This window comes from Ranitomeya variabilis, chromosome 4, assembly GCF_051348905.1.
Source record: "Ranitomeya variabilis isolate aRanVar5 chromosome 4, aRanVar5.hap1, whole genome shotgun sequence".
In the NCBI taxonomy this organism is placed as follows: domain Eukaryota; kingdom Metazoa; phylum Chordata; class Amphibia; order Anura; family Dendrobatidae; genus Ranitomeya; species Ranitomeya variabilis.
The window spans coordinates 625,927,760-625,937,755 of NC_135235.1; positions in this window are offsets into that span (position 1 = coordinate 625,927,760).

The window sequence follows — 9,996 nt, forward strand, 5'->3', positions numbered from 1 at the left end:
CAAAGAGCAGAAGAACATTAAGCATAACACTAAATATCAGAGCAAAAGATATTATCTAAATTATAAGCAGAAGAAGACTAAGCAGTGTATGGGGGTGAGTCCGTTCCTCCTCGTGGTGCCCCTGGATAAAGCCTGATGCTGCAGGCCAAACTGAACGCGGACAAATCTAACTCTTTTGTGACAGGCAGAACGGAAGGTGTAATCTTCAAACTTTTATAGATAACAACTACGGGAATGCCTGTCACAAATAAGAATATGATGAAGAAGTTGAATATGAAGAAGAATAATAGTTCAATAAAAAGAATCTGAACAATGTAACAAAAAAAAATTATAGGTAGAAGATGAAGAAGAAGATGAATAAGGTGAAGAAGAACTTGATGTCAAAGATGCTGATGATGATGAAGAAGAAAGTGTGGGAGAAGTAAAAAAGAGGGTGAAGGGCGTGGAAGTAGTGAAACATCAATATCTGACAAAATAAAAAAAATCTTAACATAGTCAATATCTTTGTAACTCCGAACGTCTTAAAAAAAATTAAAATTCCTGCTATTCTATTTGATTGGGCTAAACCTCTATGCCTTTAATGTCTCCGCCACCTCCCCCAATACATCCTACATTATTCTTAGTTGTTTTCCTTCATGTAGAATGAACCTACAAGGAAAGAAAGGGTTTATTTTAATTCCGATATTTTCGTCCCATTGACTTGCATTGGTATCGGGTATCGGTATCGGCGAGATCCGATATTTTGCCGGTATCGGCCGATACTTTCCGATACCGATACTTTCCGATATCGGAAGGTATCGCTCAACACTAGTTAGATCTCTTCTTGGTCAATTTATGTGGCAGATTTTCTTTGCAGTGAATAAGATTTGGTTGAATCTTTTGCGTATTCTGCCTGTGAGAACACCCCTCTTGGCAGCTATGGACTGGGGATGAAATTCAGACCTGGCATTTGAAATTGCAGAGGCCCAAGTTTTCCCCATCTCCAAGAACCAGATAGGATATATTACTAATTTTTCTTTGGATGGACGAAAGGAAGATTTTCTACAAGACCAAAATTTCTAATGATACCCATGGCCTGCTGGGGTAAGTGACAGTCAGCCACTTTGTGCTCCGTCACAACTCTTAACAGTATGAGTGTCTTGAGAACTCCGATTCTGTTGACAACACTCTGTTTCTGTTGACAACGTAGCAGACAAGGCAGCCCATAAGCAGACAGGCCCTTCTGGCATTTGCCAGAATTGCCAGATGGCCAGTCCGGCCCTGCCTCTTGGGTATGTTCAGACAATATTTTTTTCAGGTATTTGTTGAGCAGGCCCACTCTGAATGCTTGAAGAACTTTTGGATCTATTAAAAAAAGTCTTTACTGTTCATACATTTATGCTTTTGAGCATCTTTCAACCGCTTCAGAGTTTTAAAACGCCAAGCAGTTTAAAGAATTGAGTTGTCCTTTGTCCAGGCATTTTCTGCTATGAAGTCACTTTATTCTTTACAATAGATGTCAATGGGAAGGCTAAAAATAAAATGCCTGGGTGTCTTTTTAAGCTTTCTACAAGCATTTTCGCCTAAAAAAATACTAACATTTTGTTCTTTATTAAAAGAACACTAAAACACATAAGTTTACAGAAAACATGAAGGCAAACTTTACCAAAACGCTTCTGAAAATGTAAAAAACTCTCCAGGTTAACAAACCACCTGCATTTCTTGAAGTGGTTTCCTTCTAAAAAAAAACTCATCAGTTTTGCCTGCCTGAGAATAACATAACATGAACAAACCCTAAGGATGCCAAAACACATTATGGTCAAACCATGGTAATTGCACATGATTTTACACTAATTGCTGTTCTGCACTTGCAGCTTGAAACCATAGCATGTACAGGTGCAATTATTAATACTTTCCATGCTGTCACTCCAACTTGACTGCAACATATACTGGTTGCTGTCCAGCTGCAAAAGAAAATAGCGTGGCAGAAAGGTCACAGCTGACACATACACACATGGACAACATTTTTGGAACTTCTTGGTAAAGTAAGAAAACCCCACAGTGGTCACTGGAATAACTTAAAACTGACAAAAGTAATTTTCATGTATCCTGAGAAAATAGTGGAGCTAGTATATTTGGGCACTCTTCAGCTGAAAATGGCATGACAATAATCATGGTTCCCTTAATTTATAATTTTGTTGCCCAACCTTTTGAGACAGTCACTGCAAACAAAAAAATTCTGTGAATCTCAATGAGACCTCTGTACCCATTCACAAGTGTTTTGGCTGCTCCTCGTGAGCAAACTGCTCCCACTGTCTCATGTGTGACAATGCCTTTTCCAGACTGCAGGTTTCAGCTCCGTCCACAGATGATCAATAGGGTTTAGGTCAGGGCTCCTGGAAGTCACTTCAGAAGAGTCCTATGCTTTTCTCTTTGCCATTCTTGGATGTTTTTAGCTGTGTGTTTTGGGTCTTTATCCTGTTGGAAGATCCATGACCTGTGACTCAGACCAAGCTTTCTGACACTGGGCAGCACATTTCTCTAGAATGCCTTGATAGTCCTGAGATTTCATTGTACCATGCACAGATTTGATACCCAGTGCCAGATGCAGCAAATCGGCCTTGGAGAGCAGATGGCAGCTTTCTCTTTTGGGTTCTTTTAATAGGCTGAAGAAGCTGCTGACAAATATTATTATTATGTCTAGCAGTGTTTATCTCCCGGGGAACCCACTATCCTTCTTTCTACATCTGACAATATTGTGGGCAGTCAAAGAGCTGATCCCACTGAAAACTAGAGGCATCAACCAACAATTTTGTAATGGATATTGCCAACTTCGCCAGCTTCCAGGTACACATGAATTGGCCAATTTATGCGCTAAGCATTCTCAATTTTTCATATTTCTAGTGCGGTAATGCACTTCAATTTTCATATTTCATATTTGCACGCTATGGTGCTACAGAGTGCTGCTTTATTTGTTTGATTGTATTTGAATTGGTGACTCTAGGTAAGCACCTGTTCAGACCTAGTTTATGTTTGGATGTGACGGTACGTTTTTTTGAAATTTGTATTCAATAGCCTTCTGACTGAGCACTCCGCCCTTTAGGCTCAGGCGTTTTTAATCACAGCAGGACCCTACCCCTCCACAGAGATATACTATAGATTTCAGTCTAAGAGAGGATTCACATTAAGTTCCCATACAGATGAAGACTTTATTCTGAGAGAGGATTGTCATTAAGTTAGGTCCTGGAAACGAGAAACGCCTTAACCTGGCTTCCAGGTACACATGAATTGGCCAATTTATGCGCTAAGCTTTCTCAATTTTTCATATTTCTAGTGCCTCATTGCAATTCAATGTTCATATTTGGATGCTATGGCGCCACAGAGTTCTGCTTCATTTGTTTGATTGTATATGATTTGGTGTCTCTAGGTAAGTACCTGTTCAGATCTAGTTTATGTTTGGATGTGACTGTCAATTTTTTAAAACTGGTTTTATTCAATAACCCCCTTACAGAGCAATAGAGTTTACTGACATAGGATTCCCAGAATAGTCATGGAATAGTGGCAATAGTGTTGATTGCACAGTGGTCAGCAATGGAGCAGAGGGTTGTCAAAAACAGGTCAATCTGAATGAAACAGGTCAGAAGTAACGAGATAAATCAGAAAACTAGTCAGGAGGAAGCCAGAGGGCAAAGCCAGATAGACCAGCATATACCAGGCAATCAATCTAAAGGGCAAGGGAAATCAAATGCAGTAGCATACACAACAGATAAAAAAGAGTCAGTACAGTTAAACCTTAATCAGCAGTTTAATCATGAATGAAACCTATTTAAATATACTGCTAGATGTCAACTTTGTGTAATGATAATGTTAACAACTTAACGCCAATCTGAGCAGGATAGCCACAGCCCAAATCAGCAGGGACTACGACAGCTTCACGAAACTTGGTAAGGTGAGTAACCCCACAATGTTTCCAACAGGCACTTGTTCTCTTATCTTAAACATTGTGCATTGTGGTCAGTGATATTATTAGCAATGCAGAAATAAATGAGCAGACTAGAAACAGTATAGGCCCTTTGTGATTGCATGTGTACGCCTGACAGTAATCGTTAAATATGAGCAATAATAAGAGTTTACACTCAGGAGCCTTAATCATGACGAACGCAGCAGATCCTGGCAAGATTCACGAACAGGATGCGAGATTACTGTGGACGGCTCCATGTGAATGACGAGGAGGGGGTCTGTGGTTTTAACCACACAAGTCTCCAGAGGATGTATCTGTGCCTGTCTTCCAGTAAATTATCCACCGGACTCCGCCTGATCTACTAATTTATCAGCAATCCAATCATGCATATGCTGTAACACAAGAGCCTCCCATCAACTCAGAGCTTCACGCATGAAACTGGTAGAAAACAGAAGAGGGACGTAAAAAAAAAATAACAAGAACTGATTTTTCCTGCTGGACTCTCTTTTATATGTATTGAAAATGATGGTGGGGATTCCCGCTTTATGTTCCGTCTTGTCTTGAGCTTGGGCTTAAGGATGGATAAACAGATTTCTAATTGTGATTTTAGGCCCAGTATTACTTTTATTTTATGATAACTCATGGGGGAAGAGCACAAACTCATCTAGCAATTACTACCCATCTATCAGATAGGTGATTATTTATGGAGATCGAAAGAATCCTAAACATATATCCCTAAAATATTTGACCAGGAAAGACCTAACTGAAAGCACATCCAAAAGCTGCAACTGGAATGGTCATCTCCCATCATGCCAAATGGCTGGCGTTTAATGTAAAAACTAAATTCAGCACTCTAAGGTAGATGCAAAGAGCGTATAAGTATTTTATGAGTAGAGCGTAATTCACTGTATAAACAATATATTAGACGTTTCGGGCAGTTGCATGGCCTTCATGAGAACAGGGAATCCTTATAATAGCCTGACACGGCACCAGAGATATGTACTACTGTGCAGGAGATATGGCACCATTTTAAGTCCTGGCTTTACAGAAGAAAGAACCCTCGTTTTATGTAATTGGTTACCTGTTCTTGGTCACACATGACCCTTAAAATTTTTTCATTCTGTTACAAATACAGAAAATGATTACAGTGCTTGAATGTACTCCACAACGACTTTTCATTATGTGGCGGATCCTGTCTCTACAACAACCCACACAGTTACCAAAATTAGCAATTTAGGGTTGTTTTAGCCAACGTCGTCCTGTCTTAATTCTTACCAGGAACACCCATTTGTGGGTGAGGGTTGTTTGAATCCTGTCTCTTTTTGTTCTTGGACATTCCGAAATTTGACAGGTCTGTTTCTCAAAAAACATTACAGTATCAGCAAATACCAGGTTCTCAACAACTATGTATCCAAAGACAATCTTGCAAACTGAGGTGTCACCCAAGACATCATCTCCATTATAGGAGAAGCACCAAAGAATCACTTTACGTCCTATAGTGCTGGCTCCAACCAATTGATTTACTCAGCACCCTATAAACTGTGATTTTATGCTAACTTCATTTTGACAGATATGGGTCTCTGAACAGTCCCATGTTATTTAGTATACCTAGATCTGCTAGGCTTGTTACTGGGGTGTTTTAATGTTGGACGCTCCCCAACCATTGTTAGAGATGGATCAGCAGTCTTCATTTTCGTGGCAAGTCACCCATTAAAGTCAATGGAGGTCCATTCCTGTATGGTACTGGGGAAGGCCGAACAAATTTTAGTCAAGAGAAGTTGGTAAGACGGATCCTCTATAAATTGCCCCAAAAGTGTAAGAAAAGCAAATACGAAGAATATAATCATTGCAGTATAACAGATGTAATAAATGTGTCACTGGGATGAGCGAGATGAGTCAGTAAATGGTGGAAGGGCAAGATCATGGCTGTATCATTATTTTTACTCCACACTTAAAGGGAACCTGTCACCCCCAAAATCGAAGGTGAGCTAAGCCCACCAGCATCAGGGGCTTATATACAGAATTCTGTAATGCTGTAGATAAGCCACCGATGTATCCTGAAATATGAGAAAAAGAGGTTAGATTATACTCACCTGGGCAGGCGGTCCGATCCGATGGACGTCCCGGTCCGGTCTGAGGCCTCCCATCTTCATAGGATGATGTCCTCTTCTTGTCTTCATGCGCAGGCGTACTTTGTCTGCCCTGTTGAGGGCAGAGCAAAGTACTGCAGTGCGCAGGTGCTGGGCCTCTCTGACCTTTCCCGCCGCTTGCGCACTGCAGTACTTTGCTCTGCCCTCAACAGGGCAGACAAAGTACGCCTGTGCCGGAGCGTGAAGACAAGAAGAGGACGTCATCGTAAGAAGATGGGAGGCCCCGGATCGGACCTCAACACCCATTGGACCGGACCGCATCAGGGCCGCCCCTGGGTGAGTATAATCTAACCTCTTTTTTTCATCTTTCAGGATACATCGTGGGCTTATCTACAGCATTACAGAATGCTGTAGATAAGCCCCTGATGCCAGTGGGCTTAGCTCACCTTCGATTTTGGGGGTGATAGGTTCCCTTTAAGAAATTTCAATTTTGCTCCAGAATTGGTATATATTTCCTTATAATCAGAAATCTACGCTCGTTATCTCATGCCATATTAACAGAATGGGTGATTGGGCGTCAGACTTTGTGACCAGTAGGGTTGAGCGAAACGGGTCGATCATTTTCAAAAGTCGCCGACTTTTGGCTAAGTCGGCGTCTCATGAAACCCGATCCGACCCCTGTGCTTGTCGGCCATGCGGTACGCGACTTTCGCGCCAAAGTCGCGTTTCAATGACGCGAAAAGCGCCATTTCTCAGCCAATGAAGGTGAACGCAGAGTGTGGGCAGCGTGATGACATAGATCCTGGTCCCCACCATCTTAGAGAAGGGCATTGCAGTGATTGGCTTGCTGTCTGCGGCGTCACAGGGGCTATAAAGGGGCGTTCCCGCCGACCGCCATCTTACTGCTGCTGATCTGAGCTTAGGGACAGGTTGCTGCCGCTTCGTCAGAAGCAGGGAGAGCGTTAGGCAGGGTCCACTAACCACCAAACCGCTTGTGCTGCAGCGATTTCCACTGTCCAACACCACCTTCGGTGTGCAGGAACAGTGGAAGCTATTTTTTTTTTTTTTTCCCCTCAGCGCTGTAGCTCATTGGGCTGCCCTAGAAGGCTCCGTGATAGCTGTATTGCTGTGTGTACGCCACTGTGGAAACCAACTGCTTTTTTCAAAGCACATATCCTCTTGTTCCTTCCTTTCTGCACAGCTATCTTTTTTGTTTGTCCACACTTTTTATTTAATTTGTGCATCAGTCCACTCCTATTGCTGCCTGCCATACCTGGCTTACATTACTGCAGGGAGATAGTAATTGTAGGACAGTTTTTTTTTTTTTTTGTTTTTTTTTTGTGGGAGATTAAGATTGGCATTTCTGCTACAGTGCCATCCCTGTGTGTGCCATCTCTCACTGAGTGGGCCATAGAAAGCCTATTTATTTTTTCCGTGATTTGTGTTCTAAAATCTACCTCAACACAGAAACACTACATCAATCAGTGGGAGAAAAATATTGGCCTCAGTCAGGGCTTGTGTGCCACTGCTGTGTGTGCGCTATCATTCAGTGGGCTATAGCAAGCCTATATTTTTTTTTTTTTTTTTTTTTTAATATTATTTGGTTTCAAAAGTCTCCCTGAAAAAAAAAAAAAACCTAAAAAAACAGTGGGAGAGTAATATTGCCCTTTCAGCTTGTGTGCCAGTCTTGACTCCTGGGTGTGCCACCTCTCTCCCTCTCATTCAGTGGGCCATAGAAAGCCTATTTATTTTTTTTTTTAAATATTATTGGGTTTCTAAAGTCTCCCTGAAAAAAACAAAAAATACATAAAAAAACAGTGGGAGAGTAATATTGCCCTTTCAGCTTGTGTGCCAGTCTTGACTCCTGGGTGTGCCACCTCTCTCCCTTTCATTCAGTGGGCCATAGAAAGCCTATTTTTTTTTTTTTAATATTATTTGGTTTCTAATTCTCCCTGAAAAAAAAAAAAAAACCTAAAAAAACAGTGGGAGAGTAATATTGCCCTTTCAGCTTGTGTGCCAGTCTTGACTCCTGGGTGTGCCACCTCTCTCCCTCTCATTCAGTGGGCCATAGAAAGCCTATTTATTTTTTTTTTTAAATATTATTGGGTTTCTAAAGTCTCCCTGAAAAAACAAAAAATACATAAAAAAACAGTGGGAGAGTAATATTGCCCTTTCAGCTTGTGTGCCAGTCTTGACTCCTGGGTGTGCCACCTCTCTCCCTTTCATTCAGTGGGCCATAGAAAGCCTATTTATTTTTTCCGTGATTTGTGTTCTAAATTCTACCTCAACACAAAAACACTACATCAATCAGTGGGAGAAAAATATTGGCCTCAGTAAGGGCTTGTGTGCCACTGCTGTGTGTGCTATCTCTCATTCAGTGGGCTATAGCAAGCCTATTTTTTTTTTTTTTTTTTTTTTTTTTAATATTATTTGGTTTCTAAAGTCTCCCTGAAAAAAAAAAAAAACCTAAAAAAACAGTGGGAGAGTAATATTGCCCTTTCAGCTTGTGTGCCAGTCTTGACTCCTGGGTGTGCCACCTCTCTCCCTCTCATTCAGTGGGCCATAGAAAGCCTATTTATTTTTTTTTTTAAATATTATTGGGTTTCTAAAGTCTCCCTGAAAAAAACAAAAAATACATAAAAAAACAGTGGGAGAGTAATATTGCCCTTTCAGCTTGTGTGCCAGTCTTGACTCCTGGGTGTGCCACCTCTCTCCCTCTCATTCAGTGGGCCATAGAAAGCCTATTTATTTTTTTTTTTAAATATTATTGGGTTTCTAAAGTCTCCCTGAAAAAAACAAAAAATACATAAAAAAACAGTGGGAGAGTAATATTGCCCTTTCAGCTTGTGTGCCAGTCTTGACTCCTGGGTGTGCCACCTCTCTCCCTTTCATTCAGTGGGCCATAGAAAGCCTATTTTTTTTTTTTTAATATTATTTGGTTTCTAATTCTCCCTGAAAAAAAAAAAAAAACCTAAAAAAACAGTGGGAGAGTAATATTGCCCTTTCAGCTTGTGTGCCAGTCTTGACTCCTGGGTGTGCCACCTCTCTCCCTCTCATTCAGTGGGCCATAGAAAGCCTATTTATTTTTTTTTTTAAATATTATTGGGTTTCTAAAGTCTCCCTGAAAAAACAAAAAATACATAAAAAAACAGTGGGAGAGTAATATTGCCCTTTCAGCTTGTGTGCCAGTCTTGACTCCTGGGTGTGCCACCTCTCTCCCTTTCATTCAGTGGGCCATAGAAAGCCTATTTATTTTTTCCGTGATTTGTGTTCTAAATTCTACCTCAACACAAAAACACTACATCAATCAGTGGGAGAAAAATATTGGCCTCAGTAAGGGCTTGTGTGCCACTGCTGTGTGTGCTATCTCTCATTCAGTGGGCTATAGCAAGCCTATTTTTTTTTTTTTTTTTTTTTTTTTTAATATTATTTGGTTTCTAATTCTCCCTGAAAAAAAAAAAAAAACCTAAAAAAACAGTGGGAGAGTAATATTGCCCTTTCAGCTTGTGTGCCAGTCTTGACTCCTGGGTGTGCCACCTCTCTCCCTCTCATTCAGTGGGCCATAGAAAGCCTATTTATTTTTTTTTTTAAATATTATTGGGTTTCTAAAGTCTCCCTGAAAAAACAAAAAATACATAAAAAAACAGTGGGAGAGTAATATTGCCCTTTCAGCTTGTGTGCCAGTCTTGACTCCTGGGTGTGCCACCTCTCTCCCTTTCATTCAGTGGGCCATAGAAAGCCTATTTTTTTTTTTTTTAATATTATTTGGTTTCTAATTCTCCCTGAAAAAAAAAAAAAAACCTAAAAAAACAGTGGGAGAGTAATATTGCCCTTTCAGCTTGTGTGCCAGTCTTGACTCCTGGGTGTGCCACCTCTCTCCCTTTCATTCAGTGGGCCATAGAAAGCCTTTTTTTTTTTTGGTTTTTTTAATATTATTTGGTTTCTAAAGTCTCCCTGAAAAAAACA